The sequence below is a fragment of the Podarcis muralis genome, chromosome Z (genome assembly GCF_964188315.1).
Source record: "Podarcis muralis chromosome Z, rPodMur119.hap1.1, whole genome shotgun sequence".
NCBI classification, from domain to species: Eukaryota; Metazoa; Chordata; class Lepidosauria; order Squamata; family Lacertidae; genus Podarcis; species Podarcis muralis.
Window position 1 is genome coordinate 40373574 of NC_135673.1, and position 24376 is coordinate 40397949.

The 24376-nt window shown below is 46.0% G+C and overlaps 1 non-coding gene across 1 annotated transcript; it reads right to left on the bottom strand.

Annotated features, from left to right (window-relative positions):
• Positions 1 to 10095: 10095 nt before the first annotated feature.
• On the bottom strand, positions 10096 to 18542 carry LOC114589559 (uncharacterized). The gene is made up of 3 exons (XR_013391266.1): positions 18495 to 18542; positions 14435 to 14715; positions 10096 to 10504 (listed from the first exon to the last, which is right to left on the bottom strand). It is a non-coding gene; the product is annotated as an uncharacterized LOC114589559 (transcript).
• Positions 18543 to 24376: the final 5834 nt, after the last annotated feature.

Here is a 24376-nt window from a genome sequence, read left to right on the forward strand (position 1 = left end):
TGGAGTGGTTGGTGTTTAAACAGGGAACCATCTGGAGATAAAGCACAAGTTCTGTCCCTGAGCTATGGCCCACCCAGTATCAATGCAAATTGATTGATGCACAGGGCACAAACCCCTTGCATCTTCAGTTTCAAGTAAGGGGCAGAAAAGGTAAGGCAGATTTTTCTTTGACCACTTATTTGCCACTTGGCTTTGGGTACAGCTTTCCACCTGGAGTCCTGCACTTCCACAGCCCCACTCCTCACGCCTTCGTTTTCTTGAAAATAAGGCTAGAATAATGCCATCCTTTCTTGACTTCTGCCACAAACATTAATCCTGTGATTTTGATCAGCACCAAATAGGACCACAGATAAGGCACTGTCTGGATTGGCTTCTGTGAAACTAGAAAACTGAAATTATTCGGTTTAATTGTGTGTGAAAGTCAACTTTTGTCAAAAGTCTCTCGCGGCAACTGGATGCTTACAAAAATGCAATATATTACTTTTCTTTAGATTACCTAAATACATTTTACCAACAAGCCTTTTTTTAAACTAGATGAAACTGTAATTCAAGCTGTCTCACAGTCTTCTGCTTTAGTTCACAATAATGTCACTAGGCTGCTCATTCCAAACACTGTTAAGTTGTGTGTGTGTGTTTTGTCTTCCCAACCTCAACCCCTATTTTTATCGGCTATATCAAGTACTTTTGTCCTCATTTTCTAAAGATCGTGACTGTTAAGACAACTTTTTTTAAAAAATGGATTTTTCTTCCTTACATTCAGTGTATGTTTCTAATGCCAGTATTTTGATGCTTGGTTCATTGCTGAGCAGACTTGTGATTTTGATCCCACCACTTTTCATTATATTGATTTTTTTGCTCACATCTTTACATGAAAGTAAGGATTGAATAAGCGGGATTTTCTTTGGTGAGATGGATGTGTTGAAAGTTGGTTGGAAAGGGGGGTAAAATTGTTGTCAGAAAAGCTCAATTTTTCATTGAAGTTTATTTAGCTTCACTTTTTTTAAAACAACAACAACCAGGGCCATCTTTACCCGGGGGTGAAAGGGGTGTGGGGCACCCAGGTGCTGAATTCTGCGGGTGCCAGGCGCCTGCTGCTGAAGCCACCTAAGCTCTTAACTATCTACCTGTTATGAAATAATAAATAATTTTCAAAGCCAGCTGCTGCTGCCTCCTCCACCCTGGCCGCTTTCTCCTCCCTGGAGTCCCACCCTGCGTGGAGAGGCGTTGCTCTCTCGCCCACCATCGGCGTGGCTGCTGTGTCCCTCTTCTTCTCCTTCCTCCTCCTGGGGAGCTTTTAAAAGCACCTGGATGTGAAGCTGCATGCCTTTGCGGAGCTCAGGTGCCCAGTTCTTGAGGGGCAACAGCAGTGAGACTTGGAAGAGCAGGCCACCACCGTCGCCATGGCCTTGCCTGCAACTGCGGAGAAGTATATCTTGGGTGTAGACGTGGACAGCACTAAATCTGGCGGCGCAGGGCGGATCTTTGCACCCTGGCGGCGCATATGCTAAAGACGGCCCTGACGACAACACTATTTTTTATTCCAGGGGTTCCCAAACTGTGGTATGCAGACCAGCAGCGATCCTCAAGCACCATTCGTGTGGTCTGTGTGTCTGTGCATTTATTCATCATCATCAATAATATTTATATACCACTTAATTTGCAAAATCCCTAAACACAGTAAGATAATGGAAAAATAAAAACATACAATATATGCAACATTTAAAGCCAAAAATACACAGAAATACATCAGTAAAAACAGAGAAGCCATAAAAAACAATCAATTAAATATAAATAAACAATAGAGTGGTGTGATGAATTTTATGAGCCAGGGAATGCCTGCTGAAATGGATGGGTCTTTTAGGAGGTTTTTAAAGCTTGCTGCTGTTTCTTCTTCATGATCATCATGGGAAAGGGCATTCCAGAGACTGCACGGAACTCTGGCCATGGGCCATGTTGACTGGGGCAGACCGGAGCCCAAATGCAGGTGGAATGCCAACGGTTCCCCATCCCTGGTTTAAAGATAAACTCTGCATCAGGATTTGTGACTGAAGACTGGAGATGGCCCGTCCATTGCATTAAATATCCGTACTGGTTTTAGTTGTGTGCGTTTTCAGGTTACGGACCGCGCCAAACCTGGAAGTACTGGAACAGGTTACTTCCAGGTTTCGGCACTCGCGCATGCACAGAAGCGCTAAATCACGCTTTGCGCATGCGCAGGCGCTGCAGGTTGCAAATGCTGCGGGTTGTGAATGTTCCTCCCGCACGGATGATGTTCGTAACCCGAGGTATGACTGTATTGGATTTCTATGGAAATCTCTGTCCTTTTTCTGGGCAAACATCTGCGCCTCTCTCTCTCTCTCTCTCTCTCTCTCTCTCTCTCTCTCTGCAAATAGCCTGCCAGTCGAAATGCTAGGCTGACCCCTTTTCCCTGGTATGCCTTCTATCTCTTTGGGGTGGAGCATTCATACAACAGCATCCCTTCCTGCTCACCTGTAGCCGGAAATGATGCAGTGCAGGAAAAATTGCACCTCTTGATCCTGTGGGTTGGAGAAAACCAATGGCAGGAGCAGTGGAGGTCTGGTTGCTGCTGTTGTATGGTGTAAGTCAATTCTTTTTCTTGGAGGTGGCACACCTTCTATGGAACTCTCTTCTAAGGGACATAGGCTAAGCCCCCCCCCCATCAAAAAGCAGTATAGACTGTCCTTTTCTACCAAGCTTTAGAGAGAGAGTGGCTAGACAAGATTGACATCTTCTAAATTGGTCTGCGGCCTTTGCTTTTAAACTGCATTTTCCAGGGTAATCTAATCATGCTTTAATTGATGTTCAGCCCAGAGACTTTTAAATGCTAAAATTAATGATTTGATTCCATATATTTAGGGGGAAAGGAAACTCAGAAATTACAAGAAAGCCCGCTAATCACACAGTTTTCATTGGTAACATTTTTTTTAAGAAGGATTAGGAGAAAATTTAAACCAGTAACACCTAAGTATTCTGTAAAAGTTGCCTGCAAATCGTTATACTAGGGGGATACAAACTTAGCAACATATTCAGGGCTTGTCCACACTTTGCTTGTCCTGCATTTAGGAAGCACAAGTCGAAGCCGTTTTCTATGTGACCTGGCACTTTCCCTGGGAAAACCTGCTCTTTACTGCTGAACTGGAGCCAATGTCAATCCATTGAAAACCCAATTTGTGTTTGTTCCGGTTCAGTGGTAAGCAGGTTTCGTGGACTGCTGGCCATAGAAACATGGTGGGAGGCACCAGCTGGGGAACCCCGAAGGAATGAAGGCTGGGGATTGGGAGTGGGATGACAATGAGTAGTCAGAAGGAGAAGAGGGAGAGGACTGGGAGGAGGAGGTGTCAGAAGCTAAAGAGGCAACAGGGTTTAGGGAGCAGGGTGAGTCCAGAATCAGAATCAGAGGCAGAAGCAGGAGAGGAGGGAAGCCCAGAGGCAGAGATGAGCCAGGCTGGTGAAGAAGCCAGGATGTATCCCCTTCTTGCTGCAACAAGCTCCGCTCCCCCTTGATCTTCGAGGACCAGAAGAGGTATGAGGAAGGGACAGGTGTATTGGCGTAGTTTCTGATTGCTTGAGACGGACCCAGGGGAGGAGGAGATTTGGGCAGCTGTGGGGAGACAGGGCTCTTTTGCCTACTCAACCGCCTCATAGGGGCAAGACCTACCAGTACAAGTTGCTGTGCTCACTGTGCTCCTGAGCAGACCTTGTTTAATCTAAAAAAGAGTTAATTTATTCTGTGTGATTTATTGCTGGCTGGCTCGCTGACAGTGGATTTTCCTGGGGGAAAGTAGTGAGACAAATGTAACTGTGGATGACCTATAAAGTCTTGTGCACCCCAAACCAGAAAAGCTATACCACTGTAAAGATCTGTTGAAGTGTTCTACATTTATTTGAGATGCTGGAGTTGCAGCCAATAGTGCTCCTACTCAGAGTAGACCCACTGAAGTTAATAGGCATGACTAACTAAGGTCCATCAATGTCATTGGGTCTCCTGTGTGCAGGACTTAGGACTATACAGCTACAAATAAAACATTTTAAATGTGTAGTAAAGTGCAATATAGGTGACACTAGATGGCGACAGGGAGCTATGCCAAATTCAATGTATTTTTCAAAACATTTTTTAAGCATTTACACAGCATTTTTTAAAAAATGTGTGTAGAATTCCACTTTAGTTGAGCAAAGCCCTTTGTTTCTCAGTTGTAGAGTTCTGATGATGCGCTATTAAATAACTAAAAGAATGTTAGCCCTCCTACTGAAATGGAGGAGACATAAATGTAAAAATGAAATAAAAGTTGTTTTGCAATCCAAATCCAGCTAGTGGACTAGCAATTGGCAATCCTTTCAACAGGTTGGACTAGGACACATACAGTGATACCTTGGGTTACAGACGCTTCAGGTTACAGACTCTGCTAACCCAGAAATAGTACCTCGGGTTAAGAACTTTGCTTAAGGATCAGAACAGAAATTGCGTGGAGGCGGCAGTGGAAGGCTCCATTAGCTAAAAAGGATACTTCAGGTTAAGAACAGTTTCAGGTTAAGAACGGACCTCTGGAACGAATTAAGTTCTTAACCAGAGGTAACACTGTAAATTAAAGGCCCATATATCCTTTGGGCGGCGGCGGCGGGGGGGGGGGGGGTTGAATGCGAAAGAAAGGGAAACCACACCCACCCAAAATTCATTTTGGGTAGACCACTTTGCAAGGTGGTCACTTACATGTAACAGCAACCCGCATTGAAAGGATTCCTCGTGCATTCCTTATCAAAACAATTATGGCAACTTTAAGTGAATTAAGTAATTTTGTATGCCGTTGTGGCTCAGTCTGCCCCTGCCCCTATTCAGTGTCCTCCTTCAGCACTTTGGTCCCACGGATTGTTAAAGGCAGGTGCATCCCTGGAGCTCACAAAACGAAGACAAAAAGCCCTTGGTGGAAAGTCCTTTATCTCCATCTGTATCTGAATCTTAAGAGTCCCTTTTCCAATTACTGCACTAATTGTTTAAGAGATTGCTAGAATAAAAAAGAAGAAGAAGTTTGAATTGCTAATCTGTTTTTTAAAGGGACTTAACGGGCTCAGAACCTGAGCTACATACTTCTTAAATTAATTTTCTTCATGAATACTTCCTTTCTCAGTGCAGATTTGTGTGTTTGAACACCCTACTGTGCTACTGCTTTTGTCTCCTCTTCAAACACCTGGCTTATTATTCACACATTCTCTCCTTCTCCCTCTTCCATCTCTCTTTCTTTCCCTTCCACCTCTCTTTGCCAGGCACCTCCCTCTCTCCTTACATGCAATGATTTCATAATTTACCTTTTGGAAATAATATGTGTTCAGGGATATGGGGGTGATTGGTTTCTGGGAAAGGATCAAGCACGTGCATCCTGCAGTCGCCCATTTCTCCAGCTGAACCTAAAGGGTTGCTGTGCAAGCGCAGTCACAAACCATAATGTCATGCCAGTGTTTCACATGGTTAGGAATGGAGTAGGGATGAGTGGGAAATCCAGTTCCATTCACATTTAAAGCCAAATCTATAAGACCTGCACCTTTTGGAACAATGTGAGAATGGAAACACAACCATTTGAAATTTGCACTTATGCATATTTTGCAATGCAGTTCTGCAACAAATTTTTGCAAAAGAAGAAGAAGAATCATATATTATTGGAACGCGTACATTAAAATGAATATATAAGTGCATAATATTAGGATAAAATGCCTGCAGAATGTATATATTAGTCGAGACTGCATACAAGAAATTGGCACTAAAATGTAGAATAATTTTCATAGAATCATAGAACTGAAGAGGGACTCCAAGTGTCACCTAGTTCAGCCCTCTGCAATGCAAGATGATGATGATGATTTGCTGGGGGTGCTCAAGGGTATGTAATACCGGCATTTCTTTCCCCCCAAATGTTTTCCCAAAAGTGTGGCATTTACTGTAACAACTTCATGGTGAGTACATCCCCCCCTTAAAAAAACTCCTCCTCCTCCTCCTCCTCCTCCTCCTCCTCTTCTTCTTCTTCTTCCTCCTCCTCCTCCTCCTCCTCCTCCTCCTCCTCTGTAAAGTGCTGCAGAAATTTTGAGAATTTAAGAGTGGAATTTAAACTGAATTTAAGACCAGAAAAATGAGAAACTTAGAGAACGGAAACGGACAGATTCATCAATCCCTTTATATAGTTAAGAGTGCCAAACATGTAGGCCCAGAACAGGTGCGGTCACAGGTGCAGAGTAGGTGTTTGCCTGTGGATCCATCAGTTTTAATTCTCTCACTTTCTAATTTCTCCTGTCTTAAATTCATCTATCCATATTTCTGCAGTAATTTGTGAAGTCATGAAAAGTCTTCAGCACTTTAGTGTGAATTTCTCCCAATTAAGCACATTTTAATATGCAGTTTTTACTATTGTACGCCTTGTTTCAAGCAACATCCCCAAATATAATACCTTTTGGTATGTTATTTTCACAAGGCTGTTCATTCTTATGCACACTAACCCTTAATGTATATGCATTTCTCTGAACATTGGCTGAAGAACTGAACTGTAAAGTTTAGATTAGTGCAAATTTTGAAGGATGGCTATGTTATGGTTCTCATATCATTTCATAAAGTGCAAATCTGATAAATTCAGCTTTAAATGCAAACAGAATCTGATTTCTCCTCCATGCCTAACCCTCTGCTATTTGGATTGGGGTGTGTGTGTGTGTGTGTGTGTGTGTGTGTGTGTGTGTGTGTTTGCACTCTAGTACGTGTGAGACTGTGGGGTGACTGTGACTGGGAAGGATTGCAACATGGCAATGGGCTCTTTGAACCAGAACCAGAAAAGCTTAGTCATCCCATCAGTATGACCTTTTGTCACAGTCTCCGGGTTAAACCACAGAGCCTAGGATTTGCCGATCAGAAGGTCGGCGGTTCGAATCCCCGTGACAGGGTGAGCTCCCGTTGCTCAGTCCCTGCTCCTGCCAACATAGCAGTTCGAAAGCATGTCAAAGTGCAAGTAGATAAATAGGTACCGCTCCAGTGGGAAGATAAATGGCGTTTCCATGCGCTGCTCTGGTTCACCAGAAGCGGCTTAGTCATGCTGGCCACATGACCCGGAAGCTGTACGCCAGCTCCCTCGGCCAATAAAGCGAGATGAGTGCTGCAACCCCAGAGTCAGCCACGACTGGACCTAAAGGTCAGGGGTCCTTTTACCTTTACCTAAATCACTGGTAGCTGACATGATACTCTCCAGATGTTGCTGGACTACAACTCCCATCAGGCCAGCCAGCACTGGCAGTGGTCAGGGGTGATAGGAGCTGCAGTTGAACTACATCAAAATGTCAGCATAAATGTCTTCAGCACATGGTGGAAGCAACTCAATGACGATGCTGGACAAATCTGTGTGTGGAGGGAATTTCTGTCAGAAATGACCTTCATTCCCCACAATTCTGAGGATGGTGGGACTATCAAGAGTGACCCATCTGCTGATCTTAACACTTGAGAGGTAGGCTATGGCCCTGTACCTGACCCATCTGCCAACTTGGGTTACTCATTGTGGGCACTTTGGTTTTTATTATTTTTAATCAAACAGAAGTCAATTGAGGATTTGTATAGCACATGGCTGGGAAACTCCTGACCTTTCTGATGTTGCTGAACTACAACTCCAATTATCCCTATTGACCGTGTTGGTAGCCCAGTGGGAACTGTAGTCCAGCAACAGTCGGAAGGCACCATTCACAGGAAGGCTGGCATAGCACTTTTTGAAGCCTGCAGTTCTCAGTAAAGTTCATGGGGTTCAAATTCTATTGAGTTCCTTGGCCTTAACGAATACACAGGTCTGGGATTCAGCTATGGCTGTTTGTTTATTCATTATATCTTATATCTTAGCTTTCATCCAGTGTGACATGCATTATTTTCCTCCCCCCATCTTATCCTCACAAGCCTGTGAAGTAGGTGAGGCTGAAAAATAGCACCTGGCCCATCTAGTGAGTGTCCTCGCCCCCCAGTTGTAGCTTCTTTAAGAATGTAGTTATGGACCTGAGGCTTACAGGGCAAACCTTTTTCCTTTGGCTTCTTTCTTCTTTGGACACTGAGAAAAATAAAAGCCTTCTGCATAAGGCATCAGCTATCCTGTCAGACTTTCCACCCCACCATTGGTATTTTCCCACTGGCCAAGCTTTGGTAAGCTTGAAGGAGCATGTGATGGTTAGACTTTGGGTGTGAAGCTTTTCCTTTGCCCTGCTTATTCTTTTTGGGGTGCGTAAATGACTCTGAGCTCCTAGCAGCCTAAAACCCAAGAGGATAGGTTGACTAGGGCTGATTTTCTCTGAGATGTGTCACAGGGTACCCCAACCATGTAAACTGTTTCTTCAACAAGTTAAAAGTGATAACAGGATGTTCTGGGCAATTGTACCATCTATGGCTTTGATTATCAATTCCAAAGCATTAGTAGTGAAAAAGTTTTCCTCCTAAAAGGCATTGGGAACAGAGAATGAATCCTTGAAAAGCAAAGTTGAAAATCTGCAATGGGGAAAAACAGAGCAGTATGTGCCTTGGTTTTGTTAAGAAAGGTCTTCAAATCGGTTGCAGCTACGTCGGTGCCTGCTAGAGGATTTCACCCAAACTGCTGCTTTCTAGGGGGCTTGCCTTATCTGACACTCAAAACGCTTCTCCTCCATTACCCAGTTATCCTTACCACACCCCTATAAAGTATGCCCCTATTGCAGATGGGGAGCTAAGCCCAAGAAGGAATGGCTTTCGTGGTGTGTTTGTGGCATTTGTGGCCGTGTTTATGAAAGACAACCTTACTCGGCTACAAGTGATTGCTAAAGGGAATGTGGGATCTGACCTTCCAGAATCATTGTGCACACTTGCAACCAATCCTATTAATGAATAGTCTTAAATCTTGGAGGTTCTCTGTCAAGGTGTGGGGGCGCAAGGATTTGGCAGTTAGCATTGGATAAGTTAACTCAAGAATGCAGATGGACCAGAGGTGAAACCTGAAAATACATTTTTTCTGGAAGTTTGGTTTTGGTTTATTTCCCATGCCAAAATGAGGGGAAGACACGTCAGATGCCACTGGGTCATGTTTCTTTCTGGACTGACTCCACAAAGTCACCTAGGTCCTTGGACAAACCCATGTAGCTAATTAATTTTTTCTCTCCTTCTGGCTCAGTGCTTCCTTTGGTATCTGAGATGGTAACCTGAGATGGTTCAAGCTATGTGGTATTTTGCTACTGTTCTGTTTTTTTGTTTCTATTACAGTGGTACCTCAGGTTACATACGCTTCAGGTTACAGACTCCGCTAACCCAGAAATAGTGCTTCAGGTTAAGAACTTTGCTTCAGGATGAGAACAGAAATTGTGCTCCGGCGGCGCGGCAGCAGCAGGAGGCCCCATTAGCTAAAGTGGTGCTTCAGGTTAAGAACAGTTTCAGGTTAAGTACGGATCTCCGGAATGAATTAAGTACTTAACCTGGGGTACCACTGTATAACTAAAAAAAAAAAGTTCAGCAGAAATCTATTTGCAAAACAACAGGAAGGAAACCCACAGTGCAACCCTGTGAATGAAGTGATTCCTAATTGTATACCTTGGTGCTTACTCCCAGCTAAGCGTGCACACAGCTGCGGCCTTATTTACTAGTACAGGGGTAGCCTTTGGAAAAAGGGTGCCTTTTGGAAACCATTGAATTACAGCTCCCACCATTCCAGACCATTTGCCCTGCTGGCTGGGGTCAATGTGATTCTAACAGCATCTAAAGGGCAGTAAGCAGGCATAGAATTGCATTCCTTAGCCCCTGCACATTCCCCAGTCCAATGACCTCCAGCGGTTGTTGGGCTTCATCAGCTCCAACCAGCATGGCTAACTTTAAGAGATGATGGGAGCTGTAGCCTAATACCTAGAGGGCAGAGAAGGCTCCCCTGTGCTATGGGTGCATGCATGCATGATTCCCTATGAACTCTGAAACAAAGGACCCACAGTTAATAAATAAATAAACCCAAACTACATCCATTCTACTTTTAGGATTTTATTATAATTGTTCATTGTATGTAACAAGTCAATAAGGATTTATATTTTAATGCCGCAGCTGCAACAATAGATGCAACGTATTAAGTTATCATAACATATCAGCATTCTGATTTGCTACAAGCAGGAAAATGCATTTTGACAGCAAATATCATCTATCATGAGGTGTGCCCTGCAGCTGGATCCCTTTAGGCTCAGAACAGAGTGCAAGTCCGCCAAATGAAGGCAATCTCCGGAATGAATGAAGTACTTAACCGGAAATGAACTAAGTACTTAACGAAGATCCTCATTGGCACTAGCAAAAGTGGGCCCAGGGATTTTTTGGGCGTGTTCTTCTGCTTTAAGTCTCAGATCTGCAATGCTTGAATCTCTCCTTTCAGCTCGGGTGGGCTCTGCAACGGCCGTTGCAACGGACTCCGCTGGGGGTTCAGGTGCGTTCATTGAAGCCAAAGCAGTTGTCCGAAAGGGGGTTAACCCACCAAACCCACCAAAATAGCTATATTCATTGGGGAAGAAAGAGAAGGTCAATATCAATTACTTTAAGGGACAACATGTTGCTACAAAGGAGAACAGAAGGGCACCAGACAAAAGGTAGATTTGCTCCAAATCTCTTTTCTTTTAAGAGTGTTCCGTCCTGCTTTGTATATAGTCTGGTGTGGCTTATTATGAGCAAATAATTTGATATATATGTCAAACTCCAAAATCTGCAATACCTTTGTCATGATCAACCAAAGTGTCGTGAAATAATGAGTAAGCTTTAGAGTCTTTCATAACTCCTTGTCAAGCAAGATGTTACACATATTGAGCAGACAAGGAACAATAATAACTGCCCCCCACCCCAAAGTACTAAACTCTTGTGGCTGTTAGGCTCATTTTCCAGGTGGAGGTTGCAGGCCAAGTTAAGTCCACGGTGCTACAGATGATGGGGATGATGATTTAATAAAAAGTTTATTTTAAAAGCTAGCATAAACAGTGGTGGTGCCGTAAAAAGAGGGGTTCATTGAAGAAACAAGGAACTTTTTCGTGTGTGGTTTGGGAGAAGTTTGTCTCACATGTTAGGAGTTTTGGAAGAGGAATAACAGTGTATTTTGCTCCCAAGCTCCAACTTTACATATGCTTATATCTGAATTAAATCCTATTGATTTTGATAGAGTTAACTTTTCAGGTAGCAAGCTTTGAACTACAGCCTTATTTTAATTTCCAGTTTGTGACCCAGTTATAATTTGTATGAGGAAAGTGTATTTTCTTCGAATAACCACATGGACCATAGCTGAGAGAGGGGAGTTACAGGTCTGGGGGTGTGCTTGGTTCCCTGCCCACCCCCACCCCCCACCCCCTCTGGTCCTGCTGAGGAACATAAGGCCCTTTAAAACAGATCAGTTGCATGAATGGTGCCTCATCTTGCTGGGCACTGATATGTTGGCAATTGCGTGAACGGCTTTTGAAAAAGTAAAATGTAGACAAGAGAGGGCCTGGTCTGGGTTCGGATCCTGGTGTGGGTGCTAAGGAAATTTAACCCATTGCTGTCTGCTGTGACCCCAATATGGACTGGGCTTCCCAAGCTACACTATTTGCAAAAAACAAAACCAACCCCCCCCTTCAATTTGCTCTCTCTTTTTTGGAACAAATACCAGGGATAGAGGGGTGACCTCAACAGGGTAAGGAAGTGTTAAAGCCCAATATTCCCCATGCTATTTTCCCGGTCTGGATTTCCCCTAACCTTGACATTTATGTCTAGCACTTGCAGCTACTGCCACTGTCTCTTCGCTCCATCTCTCCCGTTTGGCTCCAGTTTGCAGAGCCACCTAGTGGGAAAAGAGGCATGATGAACGTAATGAAAACTGCACCTTCCCCTTGCTCCCGCCTGACATGGATCATTGGCTACGAGGGGACAGAAACAGCAGCAAATAGCCAATGTGGAGGAACAGCAGAATGGGGGGTGGGGGGCTCTTTGAGCTGGTAGTAGCTCCTTGGCTGGGATGTGAGTCTTGGCTGCTGCCCAGTGATGTTGATCCTTGGTGCCAGCCTGGCTTATTACTTCCTTGGGTACCAAGCCCACTTTTGTGTGCTCCGTGTCACTTGACTCCTTCCTGAAAAGAGCTTCTAACATTCTCCCATGGTGGGAACATACATGCCTCCACGTATTTATTTGATGGGGAAGTCCATTTCAATCTGATGGGGATTACTTCTGAGATATAGGATTACACTGTTAATCTTATGTTTTTTATTTGGGGAAAACCTACTTTAAAATACTGTTAGAATCTTTTATTGATGCTCTAAGGATTATAGAATCTTTGCAGAAGCAGCTCAAAAAACGCACTGCCATTGTCCAAGGATGTCTGCTGTAAGAGGACCATCCAAAACAGTATTTTTTATGTTGTTAATCTATAACGATTAGTGTTATATATATTGCTGGTGTTACATATTAGTGCCATGCTTGGTCCCTGCTTCCCTCATGTTTGTTCTGACAGGAGTTCAGATCTGCTACCAATTTGTGATTGTAGATACTTGTACATCCTGTTTCGTAATGGCCATTGTACCACTGACAAATGAAACGAGTCAAAGGATACTACTATAAGCTGTCTGGCATGATTGGCAAGTAAATAAATAAAATGACCTGATGAGTTAGGCTCTTGATCTAAAGAACTTAAAAAAAATAAAATAAATAAAAGTCCAGGAATCCAAATGGGGCTCTTTTTTCAAAAGCAACGCTTTTCTCCACCTGCTTTTGAAACAGGGTGGTTTGGAGGCAACCTTCAAGCTGTTCAAAGGAGCAGGGAGCCATATTCCAGTGGACTAATAAAAGTACCTTCACAAGTTTACAGCGCTACCCTCTGGAGCTCAGCATAGGACAGGGCACCCAATTTTGAAGAACTTTGTTGCCTAAGATGGCAACCGGAGCCCATGAAAGCTTATGCCACAATAAATTTATTAGGTCTTTACGATACCACAACACTTTTTTTACTTATACTTCTGGTTCTTATTTCGACTTATGGCATTATCTTGCTGGGTTTTTAATGTTTAACATTAGTTGTAAGTAACTGAACTTTCTTTCTCTTTCTTTTTACTGAACTGATAACAATTGATGTACTTCTTATGGACATAGAAAGCTGCCTTAGACAGAATAGGACCATTGGTCCATCAAGCTCCGTATTGCTTACACTGAATGTCTGCATTTCTCCAATGTTTCAGACAGGGAATCTTTACCAGCCCTACCTGGGGATTGCAAGGATTGAACCTGTGACCTTCCGCATACATAACAGCCTGACCCTCTAAAGCAGAGGTTTTCAACCTTTTTGTGTCCATGGCTCGCTTGACCAACTACATTCTTTCTGCCTCACTATTGTGGGACTCTGGAGCCTAGTTATGTCACCCCTTGCCTGCAGAGCTGGCAGCCTCCCACCCACCCTTTTAGAGTTCCCCCAGCCTCCTCTCCCCTCTCCTTGGGAGTCCTCTAGGCAACTGCTGCCACCACCCCTGCCCCAAAGAGAGGTGCCTCCTCACACTGCCCCACAGGGGCCTGGGAAGAAAATGCCCCCAGCCTTAGTGGCCCAACAGAGACTGGCCAAAGATGACTGTGAGGCCAGCACCCTACCTTGGGAGGCAGCAGTGGCAACAGCGGGCACTGCCAGGTCTGCATGGCAGACTGGCTCCCCTTCAGCACCAGGCACTCAGCTCCCAGGCAGGCCTTGCACACAGCAAGCACAAGAAAGGCCAGCACAGTGCCTGCCTGCCTGCCTGGTCTCCCACTTGTCTGTCCATTCCCAACAGCAAGGGCTGGAGGACTAGCTGGCTGGGCTCCCTCCTCTGCTTGCTTACTCATCTCCTGTCAACCAGCACCCCCTGGCCAGTCCCAGAGGCATCATTCACCTGGGGATCTTATAGCCGGTGCTGCTGCAACAAACAGCTGTTCAAGCCTTTGGGAGGCAGAGACACGAGAGGGCATCAGAGGACGGAGAGATGGAAAGAGGGACAGAGGCCAGTGTTGCCTGCAGTACCCATGACTATCATTCAAGGCACCCCAGGGTGCCATGGCACACTGGGTAAAAACCACTGCTGAAGGAGTTTAAGACCAGTAAGGTTGCTTAGTCCTTATAGGCAGGGTATGGGCCTAGGAGACAAATTTACATATGCTAATCTATACATATAGATGCAAACCTAGACTGACTTTGAAAAGTATAAAAAATAATTATTGTCTTATCTATTTGATATTAACAAAAAATTTGTAAAAAACAAGGGTAGAAGTGGGAGAACGAGGGCTCTATGCAAAAGGCTCCTTTGCAGCGCCTCTGTTTAAGACACAGCAAAGCCCACTGAAATCAGGATACTTAAAAGCATGCCTCACTCTGTGCAGGATCCGGCAGTCAGATGTGCATTCTCCCATTTTAATCTCAATATGCAACCTTCAAATTGATTGGATTCTTACCTTCCAAACTGGGGGCTCATGATTGGATTCTGGAATACGGATGCCCAGGTGAGGCCAAAGGGAGTGAAGCCTGGTGGGCAGAAAGGTGGGGCCAAAGCTGGCATAACCATGGGTGGGAATGGCACTGGTCTCCTCCATATGGAGTCGAGGATAGGTGTTTCACCGAATGGCATATCCAAGTACACACCCAAGGGATGTGTCCTGGCCAGGTTCGGATTTCTCCTTAAAATTTGAGATTTCTCTCGTTTCCTCCACTTTGCCCGTCGATTCTGAAACCAAACCTTCAGAGAGAGAGAGAGAGAGAGAGAGAGAGAGAGAGAGAGAGAGAGAGATTTGCAGTGCATTACCAATGGCTACCACTTCTATTTACACTTCCATTATTGTCCCATCATTATTATTGACTCAGTGCAATCCTTGAGATATCTGTTAAGAGTTAACTCTCATTTGAGTCCAGTGGGACTTGTTGCCAGGCAAGTGTGTACAGGATTGCAGCCTAAAGCCCAGAAATATTATAATAATGGACCAAAGGTTTTCTACCCGTCACCAAGGGCTGTGACCCACTTTTTATTTCCTGTTCTTGCCATTTCCTATATATCTGTCAAGGACAGAGATGGGGAACCTCTGGCCCTCCAGATGTTGCTGGACTCCAACTTCCATCAGCCCCAGCCAGGAAATGGTTAGGGATGATAGGAACTGGGGTCCAAGAACATTTGGAGGTTTCTCGTCCTTGCTCTAGAGCAATCCCCCTTCTTCTTACCTTCTGTTCCCTGAAGACTGCAATAATGCCAGCGATGAGAGCCATGTTAGGGCTGTGTACATGCCATACATTTGAATCACATTCAGACCACACAGCTTCCCCCCACCCCAAAGAATCCAAGGAACTGCCTACGAAAGCTGTCAATGCAAATGCACCACTCTTTGGGAATCAATAACAAAACCAGAGCCTATGACCCAGGAGCAAAGGAACATGTACACATGGAAAAGATGTGAAGGTCAGAACAGAGACAAAGCACAGTTGAATGGCTTGGGGATTGTTATTATTTCTTTAGTGTCACTGATGAATATTGTTGCACCTGGTTTTTTTTACAGGGAGTTGGAACTAGAGGAAAGAGGGCAATCCAGTCAGATGGGTGGGGCATTATTCTTATTCTTATTCTTATTAATATCGCCTAAAGCCATGCTATCTAAAGTACTAGCATTAAAGGAGAACCTTCAGTAGACAGGGAATCATAATCATAATGATAATAGTAGGTTTCCCATATTCCTCAAAGTGAAAATCCAGACAGAGTTGTTGAGGTTTTTTTGGGTGGGGAGGGAGACATCTTTTTTGGGAACACCACCCCCCCCCCCATTTGGGGGCTTTTCTTTGATTCTTTTTTTTTTTAAGCGCTCAACTTGCCATACAACCTGGGCATTTTTCAGCAATTCCTGGACATAATAATAATAATAATAATAATAATAATAATAATAATTCTCCCTGATAGGGACTCAAGGACTCTTACATAGAAATATGAGAACCCCTAAAAACAGAGAAATAAGAGAAAGTTCAATTTAAAGTGATCAAGATTTGGCTTCAGTTGAGTTTCGGTTTTAACCAAAAAAGGTCAGTTTTGAAGTGTAAACTACCAAAGTGTTTATTAAATCTAAATCAGGGATGGGGTATTTCAGGCCTGGGTGGCTGAATGTGGCCCTCAACACCCTGTGACTGGCCCTCAGAACTATCTCCAGGTCACAGCTTCTCCTGGCTGCATACTCCCTCTGCAAGTTATTCCCAGAGTGCTTTAACAATCAATCCCTGTTCCCAGGGAACTCTGCAAATTGTAGCTCTGTGAGGGGAATTGCGATGTCCTAACAATTCTCAGCACACCTTTGACAAACTACAGTTCCCAGGATTCTTTGGGGGAAGCCATGACTGTTTAAAGGGGTAGTATACCACACTGGGGACGCGGGTGGCGCTGTGGGTTAAAGCCTCAGCGCCTAGGGCTTGCCGATCGAAAGGTCAGCGGTTCGAATCCCCGCGGCGGGGTGCGCTCCCGCTGCTCGGTCCCAGCGCCTGCCAACCTAGCAGTTCGAAAGCATGTCAAAGTGCAAGTAGATAAATAGGGACCGCTTACTGGCGGGAAGGTAAACGGCGTTTCCGTGTGCTGCGCTGGCTTGCCAGAGCAGCGATGTCACGCTGGCCACGTGACCCGGAAGTGTCTCCGGACAGCGCTGGCCCCCGGCCTCTTGAGTGAGATGGGCGCACAACCCTAGAGTCTGTCAAGACTGGCCCGTACGGGCAGGGGTACCTTTACCTTACTTTTATACCACACTGAGAGATTTTACTTTCTTGGGCTCCATGATCACTGCAGACGGTGACAGCAGTCATGAAATTAAAAGACGCCTGCATCTTGGGAGAAAAGAAATGACAAACCTAGACAGCATCTTAAAAAGCAGAGACATCACCTTGCCAACAAAGGTCTGCATAGTTAAAACTATGGTTTTCCCAGTAGTGATGTATGGAAGTGGACCATAAAGAAGGCTGATCGCTGAAGAATTGATGCTTTTGAATTATGGTGCCTGAGGAGACTCTTGAGAGTCCCATGGATTGCAAGAAGATCAAACCTGTCCATTCTTAAGGAAATCAGCCCTGAGTGCTCACTGGAAGGACAAATCCTGAAGCTGAGGCTACAATACTTTGGCCACCTCATGAGAAGAGAAGATTCTGATGTTGGGAAAGATTGAGGGCACAAGGAGAAGGGGATGGCAGAGGACGAGATGGTTGGACAGTGTTCTCGAAGCTACCAACATGAGTTTGACCAATCTGTGGGAGGCAGTGGAAGACTGGAGTGCCTGGCGTGCTCTGGTCCATGGGGTCACGAAGAGTCGGACACGACTAAACGGCTAAACAACAACAGATACCACTTCAAGCAGGGGTCAGCAAACTTTTTCAGCAGGGGGCTGGTCCACTGTCCCTCAGACCTTGTGAGGGGCTGGACTATGCCCCCAAAATAACCCAGAGATGCATTTTAAATAAAAGCACACATTCTACTCATGTAAAAACACCAGGCAATTGGGCTGGATCTGGCCCCCAGGCCTTAGTTTGCCTACCCTTGGCTTTAAGTGAACAGTGAAGACGGGGCCTTAGTTGAACTAACAATAACTTTTTTGTAACGGAGTCATTATGTGTCAGCAAAGGAGACAGGAGGTATGGGGAATGGGGGGCTGAGCATGAGCCAATGCTGTGATGAGGGATCGAGGTAAGCAGTGCTATTTCTCTAGAAAAAGAGGTGCCAGAACTCGCCATGAACATCCCCACTTTGTTCTCTTACGATATGATACGATATGATAATCTTTATTGTCATTGTCCCATACAGAACAACAAAACTGGAAAAAAAAATCTACATAAGACATTCAAAACCAACAAGCCTGCTATCCCAGCTAACCTAACCTGGTTAGCCCCCTAAAAACTCTGATACCCCATTTTAAAAATACAATATACTCCCATAGAGACTCCTTACACTGTGTTTAAAACGAAACCAAATCTTATAATGGCAATGGCGCACAGTTCCGGTGAGTTCCGGCTTGGGGGGGGGCAGAAAAAGCCCTGGAGATAAGGCTGGTTTGTACCTGTGAGATATTTCTACAGTTCCCACCCCCATTCCATTCTGAAGACAAGCAAAAGAGTAGTAACATCCAGATTTGGCATAGTGATTGATTCACTTTTCTATTTCTCACATTCGGAGTCAGACTTTGATTTACCTAGCACTATAAAATATGCATATGCAATAAGGTAAAAGGTAAAGGACCCCTGGACGGTTAAGTCCAGTCAAAGGCGACTATGGGGTTGCGGCGCTCATCTTGCTTTCAGGCTGAGGGAACCGGTGTTTGTCCACAGACAGCTTTCTGGGTCATGTGGCCAGCAGGACTAAGTCGCTTCTGGTGCAACGGGATACTGTGACGAGTGCCAGAGCACACGGAAACATAAACAATAACAATACATTTATTATTTGTATCCTGCCCACCTGACTGGGTTGCTCCAGCGACTCTGGGCAGCTTACCTGAAGTAGCTGCATCTTACCTGAACTCTGGATTCCTTAAGGTCCAGACTCTTTGCAAGTGCCTCCCTACCAATGGAGAAAAAAAATGCATTTTGAACATGATTATTGCAGCATTCTGTATACAGTGCTACCAGTGGGCCTGCTTTATATGAGGGCAATGTCTCAGCCCCAAGGAGCTTACAATCTATAGTATAATTCAACACAGGGGAAGAACCGAGGGAAGGGATACTGGTGGAGGAAGGCATTTAAAGCACATCAGATCCCCCTCAAAAATCAGCAGAAGCATAGTTTGCTAAGGGTGCTGGGAACTGCAGCTCTGTGGGAGTTAAACTACAGTTCCCAGGATTCTTTTGGAGAAGTCACATGCTTTAAACGTGTGGTGTGTTCATGAATACAAGATCTGCTAAAGCAGAGGCTGGAGTTCCATCGCAACTGGAATTGGATGGTGGGGGGCAAGGTCCATTGCCTTGTGGTAGACCCTCTGCAGGCGGTGCCTGGTTTGATCCCTCACTAGGGAAAGTAAAGATCCTTGCCTAAAACCACTACCAGTCAGAGATGACAAAACTGAGCAAGATAGACCAATGGGCTCAAATAACAACAACAACAACAACAACAACAACAACAACAATCATTTTATTTATACACTGCTCATTGGGCTGGGTTGCTGCAGCTACTCTGGGCAGCTTCCAACACATATAAAAAATAATAAAATGTCAAACATCCAAAGATTCCCAACACAGGACTGCCTTCTAGTGTCCTCTAAAAGTTGTACAGTTCTTTATCTGGTGGGAGGGCATTTCACAGTGTGCCACTACCGAGAAGGCCATCTGCCTTGTTCCCTGTAACTCCATGGAATGAAGGAACTGCCAGAAGGCCATTATTGTCTGAGCTGAATGATGTGGGAGGAGATTACCCTTCAGGTATACTGAGCCAAGGCCGCAACAACACTTTGAATTGTGCTCGGAAACGTACACTGAAGCTCTGTGAAGGTCCTTTAGGACTGGTGTTATATGGTTTTGGCGGCCACTCCCAGTCACCAGGCTAGCTGCCGCTTTCAGGATTACCGTATTTTTTTGCTCTATAAGACGCACCTTTTCCCCTCCAAAAATTAAGGGGAAATGTGTGTGTGTCTTACGGAGTGAATGCAGGCTCTATGGCTTCAGTGAAAGCAACGCGAAGCCTCCGAAGTGCAGAGGGAGCACTCCCTCTGTGCTCCGGAGGCTTCTCATTGCTTTCGCTGAAGCCAGGAGAGTGAGAGGGGTCGGCTTTGCTTTGCTGGAGAGGCGCTGCACAGCTTTCCCTCTTTGCGCAGTGCCCCTTCAGGGAAGCGGGAGGAGAAATGGAAGGGGCTCCGTTTCTCCTGCCGCTTTGCTGAAGGGGCGCTGCGCAGAGAGGGAGAGAATTTTTTTCTTCTTGTTCTCCTCCTCTAAAACTAGGTGCGTCCTATAGAGCGAAAAATGCGGAGAGCAGGCGTGGGCGGGGCTGGTGCGCGTCCTGGTGGTGTGGCATGCTGCCTGTGGTGGCGTGGCACCCAGCACAGGTGGGAGGGCAGCCATGATGGCACCCCATCAGGATCAATCTGCAGGGGGGCGGGCGGGCGGTGCGCTCCCCCTGCACTCCTCTTCCTCCACCAGTGGCCCCATGTAAAGTGTGCTGCAGTAGTCCAAGTGGGAGATTACCAGAGCATGCACCACTCACCCCCCAATATCACTTTCTGGACACAGCCTAGGAGGAAGGAGCAGAACCACTGCATAACAGTACCCCCAGCTCCCAACTCCTCTAGGTGATCCAGAAGGATATCATGGTCAGTGGTATCAAAAGCTGCTGAGAGAACCAGGAAACAGCTTCTACGTGTCTCCAGGAGAACATCTACTGCAACCTGAAGCAGCCTGGGAAGGGAAACATGCACTCAGAAAACTGGGTCTGGTGCAAGCTAATGACTTCCTAAAACCACTGCTGTGTGTAAGAGAAACCTGAGGATCGCTGTGTAATTTTTTGGGCGGGCTGACTCCCTCTTTGAAAATATTGGGGGTCCATGGTCCATCCCTCCCTCCACCTCCAGATGGCACCTCTAGTTACGCTTTATATAATTGCTTGTGTCATTGCTTGTTTTAGTTATGGGTTTTTAAGGCCACAGTGTCAGCATCTGTGTGTCTGGATAGGCTCACCTAAACATAAACGTTTTAAGCAGGTGCTGAAAGAAAAAGCATACAGCAAAGGCAGCTGACATCAATAGACAGGGAGTTCCAAAGTGTAGGTGCTACCACACTAAAAGACCAATTTGTTACAGGTGTGGAGTGAGTGACATGCACCAACTATAATGGTTGGCCGGCTTGCACCTGATAAGCAATTGCTGAAGAAGGTACACTGTGAGGTGGAGTGGAGAGAGGCATTAGCAAGATGAGCTGGGGAATGAGTGATGCAATAAACAACCTTGACATATAAAACATAGGGAACTGTCCTGTACTGTTTACCCACCTTCCCTACTATTTCTGGCTCTAACCAGTTCTAACTGGCATCCCCATCACATCTCTAAATCCTTTTGCAGTGGTACCTCAGGTTAAGAACTTAATAATAATAAAAAGAACGGACCTCCAGAATGAATTATTATTATTGATACAGAAAGAAAAAAGAAAAAACACAAATACCAAATCTGCACACAGGAATAACCATAGACATATTATTTTCTTAACAAACAATAAAACATAAATTGGTCTTAACACTAAAGACCCAACCTCCTGTCTATTCTATATTTTGATTTCATTATACTTATTGCCAATACACACTTTTATCATAATTAAACTTTCCCTTGAAATATCTAACTGGCATCCCCATCACATCTCTAAATCCTTTTACAGTGGTACCTCAGGTTAAGAACTTAATTCATTCTGGAGGTCCGTTCTTAACCTGAAACTGTTCTTAAATTGAGGTACCACTTTAGCTAATGGGGCCTTCCACTGCCGCCACGCCACCACCACACGATTTTTGTTCTCATCCTGAAGCAAAGTTCTTAACCCGAGGTACTATTTCTGGGTTAGTGGAGTCTGTAACCTGAAGTGTCTTTAACCTGAAGTGTCTGTAACCAGAGGTACCACAGTAACTGGAAATGCCAGGAATTGAACCTGGAACCTTTGCATTTTCACAACAATTTCTTTTTGTACAGTTTTTTTTATTTTAAAAATTGGATCTTCTCAGTAGGTACCTGTATATATACAGTGGTACCTTGGGTCAGTGGCGTAGCGTGGGTTGTCAGCACCCGGGGCAAGGCAAGTAGTTTGCGCCCCCTAACCCGTGGATTTGCACCCCCTAACCCGTGGATTTGCGCCCCCTAACCTGTGGATTTGCCCTAACCCCAGATGTTGCGCCCGGTGCGGCCGGCCCCCCCTGCACCCCCCACGCTATGCCACTGCCTTGGGTTACTTACGCTTCAGGTTACAGACTCCACTAACCCAGAAATAGTACCTCGGGTTAAGAACTTTGCTTCAGGATGAGAACAGAAATCGTGCAGTGGCGGCACAGTGGCAGCAGGAGGCCCCATTAGCTAAAGTGGTGCTTCAGGTTAAGAAGAGTCTCAGGTTAAGAACGGACCTCTGGAACGAATTAAGTTCTTAACCCGAGGTACCACTGTATAGGCATCATCATCATCATCATCATCATTATTATTTTGTTTGCATGCCCTCTCGACTCTTCACCCTGTGCAAGGGAACCACCCATACCGCCCTAAATCCGGCGCTGCCCCAGCGTCTCCGAGTAGGAGATGGGAACGTTCCGCCTGAAACCCTGGCGAGAGGCTGTTAGCGCCGACAATATAGACCGCAAAGCCAGACTTAGAGCAGACCCGCAGCATACTTTTGAAGCACGTGGCTCTCCTCCCCCAATCTTGGGCACTTTAGTTTAAGGATGAAACTACAGTCCCAACGCGGTATTTAGACGGATAGTGCAGATGGGGACACACCTGTCCTTCCCGCTACCGAAGGCGCACCTAGCCTACCTGGTGCCCACGTCGGGGTAGTGGGACGTGCGGAAGGAGCGCTCCAGTTCATCCAGCTGGGAGTCGCTGAAGGTTGTCCGGTAGCGGCGCTTCCTCGGTGGCGCGGGCCCAGGAGCCTCGACGGCGTTGCGGGCTGCGTTCTGCGCCGGGATGTTTGGAGCGCCTCTCCCTCCAGCTTCCTCTCCTCCCTTCCCCTGGTCCGCGCCGCTCCCCGCCGGGAGTTCTGGGGCCATTTTTTCCGCCATCGGATGGGCCTGGGGTGGGTTCGGCGGCTCGACGGGGTCTCCGGCTTGCAGGAGGGGAAAAGGAGAACTTTTGTGAGTGGTGGGGTAGAGGCGAGGGAAGAATCGCTTCCGTGCCTGCCCTTGGAGAGTCACTACGGAGAGTGAAACGGGCGTCAGGATCGCGTCCTGGAAAAGCGCACGCCGCAACCCCCCCTCCCGCCGCAGCTCCGTTTACTTGGAAGTAAAGCCTCGGGGAGTTCCGCGGGATAGAAGAAAGGCTAGTTAACCCCCCACGGCAAATAGGCAAGTAAAGTAAAATTTAGGCTTGGAACTAAAAATGATGTATGCCAGTCAGGGCAGGATATAGGACAGTTTTTGGTGTGTTTAAAGTCTGCGCAAACCCCGACAACACCGAATAAAGTAAGGCTGAAGCCTCACTTGCGCTTACGTAAGGTATGGGGGACGCGGGGGTAAAGTTCTGTTTTGATGGAGTAACTTGGCTGCAAAGATGTTTAGGATTTGCGTTTAGGGCTGCGGCGATAACGGCTGAGCCTAAACAGGTGCAGGTGGAGATGAGCGAATAGGTGTTGCCCCCCCCCCCCCGAGATCAGAATTCTAGCAACTTTCCCACCCTGGAGTTTTCTGCCTGCAACGCTGGACATAACCCCCCCCCCCCCGACTCAGTCCCCCTGGGCCCAATGTCATTCCTGGGGTCTCCCTAAAACCCCTCTTCTCCATCTTGATGTACGGGGCAAGTTAGAAGAAGGGTGCCCCCGTCACTGATCACCCCGGTACCGTATCCTTTTCCTTCTCCGCCGCCGCTCACCGTGGTGTCCCGCGTCGGGGCTCCGGCTGCCTAGGATGCTGTCGATGAAGTAAGAGGTGAGCGAGCGTCGGGCGGGGGCAGCGGAGGAGCAGGCGCTCTCCATAGTTACTAGCCGCCCATCGCACGACGCCGACTTTTATTGGAGCGGACAACGCCCGTATTATATTTCATGGGCGGGCGCGGCAATGTCCCTGGGCAGGTACTTGGCCTCTGGGGGTGGGGTGGGGGTGCGAGGCGGCCCCTGGGAAGAAGAACGCGAATAGCAACCGCTTCCGGATAATGTAGCATCCCGCCCGAGGTGTAGTCTACCAGCCAGATGAGTTGAGTTGCTTTTTATCCCAAGGGTGGCTTGACAGATTCGAAAGTTCTGTCGGAGAAACTATTACTGTAAAGGGTGGCTACTTTCCAGGCGGTCCGATTCTAGAATATCGACCATCTTTCTCTGAAGACGATGGATGGGGTGCACCTGAACAGGGATAAAAACAGGGAATTTCCGACCCCTCTATCCCTATTCTCCATGAATTTGGCAGGTGTCCTATCTTTTTCTTAAGGGGGTTAAAAAGTATCTTGATATGGCTACGGTTACAGAAGACGCTGCTTTACGGAGAGTCAAGGCGGCTCGGTGTTGCCCCACAGAAGGGCATCAGCTGTGTGGGATTTTAGACAAGGTTGTCTCCCAGCCCCACCTGGGACTTTCTGCGTATAGATGAGCACCTGTACTGCATTTCATGCAATGTACAATTAAGTCGAAACACCCATTTTGTTGACTTTTATTTGTTATTTTATTCTACTCCTCTCTACCGAAATAATAATCTCGTACAGTAACGCAATGTAGTTCTATCAACAGCATAAACATCGTGT